This window comes from Lepus europaeus, unplaced genomic scaffold (assembly GCF_033115175.1).
Source record: "Lepus europaeus isolate LE1 unplaced genomic scaffold, mLepTim1.pri SCAFFOLD_231, whole genome shotgun sequence".
In the NCBI taxonomy this organism is placed as follows: Eukaryota; Metazoa; Chordata; class Mammalia; order Lagomorpha; family Leporidae; genus Lepus; species Lepus europaeus.
The window spans coordinates 62,014-64,966 of NW_026909118.1; positions in this window are offsets into that span (position 1 = coordinate 62,014).

Sequence of the window (2,953 nt, forward strand, 5' to 3'; positions counted from 1 at the left end):
GAGCATTTAATTTTGTACTGGGAAACAATCACTGGATCCACATGCAGAAACCAGTTCTTCCTATTCGTGTATTCTAGGGAGAAAACTAGAGGAACTGCGGCAAACAAACAGGATATTTCTGTTTGTATACATGACATTTTATGCACTTGCCTAAAGAAAGGACTTTGCTTTTCTCCAAAACCATTTTTACTGTGATTTTCTCGGTTCATTGCATAGGCATTCCAGAACACTTTGTCCGGATATGACTGCATGAAACCGGAAATATCCGGTTTTGTTTTGGCTAACTCAATCCCAGATATTGCCACAGCCCCTGTGTTTGTGTTTTCTGGATATTATCAAAGGACTTTATTGTTTTGAAACATTTTTTTTTATCAGGGAACATTTAATTTTCTACTGGGAAACCCTCAGTGGTTCCACATGGAGAAACCAGCTCTAAACATTTGTAAATTATACGGAGAATGCTAGAGGAACTGCAGCAAACAAACATGATAATTCTGTTTGTATACATGATATTTTATGCACCTGCCTAATGAAATGACTTTGCTTTTCTCCAAAACCATTTTTACTATGATTTGCTTGGTCTATTGCATACAAATTCCACACCACTTTGTCCGGATATGACTGCATGAAACCGGAAATATCCGGTTTTGTTTTGGCTAACTCAATCCCAGATATTGCCACAGCCCCTGTGTTTGTGTTTTCTGGATATTATCAATGGTCATTATTGTTTGGAACGTTTTTTTTAAATCATGGAGCATTTAATTTTTTACAGGGAAACAATCACTGGATCCACATGCAGAAACCAGTTCTTCCTATTCGTGTATTCTAGGGAGAAAACTAGAGGAACTGCGGCAAACAAACAGGATATCTCTGTTTGTATACATGATATTTTATGCACTTGCCTAAAGAAAGGAGTTTGCTTTTCTCCAAAACCATTTTACTATGATTTGCTTGGTCTATTGCATATAAATTCCACACCACTTTGTCCGGATATGACTGGATGAAAGGGGAAATATCCGCTTTTTTTTGGCTAACTCAATCACAGATATTGCGACAGCCTCTGTGTTTGTGTTTTCTGGATATTATCAAAGGACTTTATTGTTTTGAATGTTTTTTATCAGGGAACATTTAATTTTGTACTGGGAAACTCTAATTGGTTCCACATGGAGACACCAGGTCTACACATTCGTATTTTCTAGGAGAAAGCTAGAAGAACTGCGGCAAACAAACATGATATTTCTGTTTGTATACATGACATTTTATGCACTTGCCTAAAGAAAGGAGTTTGCTTTTCTCCAAAACCATTTTTACTATGATTTGCTTGGTCTATTGCATACAAATTCCACACCACTTTGTCCGGATATGACTGCATGAAACCGGAAATATCCGGTTTTGTTTTGGCTAACTCAATCCCAGATATTGCCACAGCCCCTGTGTTTGGGTTTTCTGGATATTATCAATGGTCATTATTGTTTTGAATGTTTTTTTAATCAGGGAGCATTTAATTTTGTACAGGGAAACAATCACTGGTTCCACATGTAGAAACCAGTTCTTCAATTTCGGGTATTCTAGGGAGAAACCTAGAGGAACTGCGGCAAGCAAACATGATATTTCTGTTTGTATACATGACATTTTATGCACTTGCCTAAAGAAATGAGTATGCTTTTCTCCAAAACCATTTTTACTATGATTTGCTTGGTCTATTGCATACAAATTCCACACCACTTTGTCCGGATATGACTGCATGAAACCGGAAATATCCGGTTTTGTTTTGGCTAACTCAATCCCAGATATTGCCACAGCCCCTGTGTTTGTGTTTTATGGATATTATCAATGGTCATTATGGTTTTGAACGTTTTTTTTAATCAGGGAGCATTTTATTTTGTACAGGGAAACAATCACTGGTTCCACATGCAGAAACCAGTTCTTCCTATTCCTGTATTCTTGGGAGAAAACTAGAGGAACTGCGGCAAGCAAACATGATATTTCTGTTTGTATACATGACATTTTATGCACTTGCCTAAAGAAAGGAGTTTGCTTTTCTCCAAAACCATTTTTACTATGATTTGCTTGGTCTATTGCATACAAATTCCACACCACTTTGTCCGGATATGACTGCATGAAACCGGAAATATGCGGTTTTGTTTTGGCTAACTCAATCCCAGATTGCCACAGCCTCTGTGTTTGTGTTTTCTGGATATTACCAATGGTCATTATTGTTCTGAATGTTTTTTATCAGGGAACATTTAATTTTGTACTGGGAAACACTCAGTGGTTCCACATGGAGACTCCAGCTCTACACATTCGTATTTTCTAAGCGAGAAACTAGAGGAACTGCGGCAAACAAACATGATATTTCTGTTTGTATACATGACATTTTATGCACTTGCCTAAAAAAAGGAGTTTGCTTTTCTCCAAAACCATTTTTACTATGATTTGCTTGGTCTATTTCATACAAATTCCACACCACTTTGTCCGGATATGACTGCATGAAACCGGAAATATCCGTTTTGTTTTGGCTAACTCAATCCCAGATATTGCCGCAGCCCCTGTGTTTGTGTTTTCTGGATATTATCAATGGTCATTATGGTTTTGAACTTTTTTTTTTAATCAGGGAGCATTTAATTTTGTACAGGGAAACAATCAGTAGTTCCACATGGAGAAACCATTTCTTCCTATTCGTGTATTCTGGGGCGAAAACTAGAGGAACTGCGGCAAACAAACTTGATATTTCTGTTTGTATAAATGACATTTTATGCACTTGCCTAAAGAAAGGACTTTGCTTTTCTCCAAAACCATTTTACTATGATTTGCTTGGTCTATTGCATAGAAATTCCACACCACTTTGTCCGGATATGACTGGATGAAAGGGGAAATATCCGCTTTTTTTTGGCTAACAGAATCACAGATATTGCGACAGCGTCTGTGTTTGTGTTTTCTGGATATTATCAAA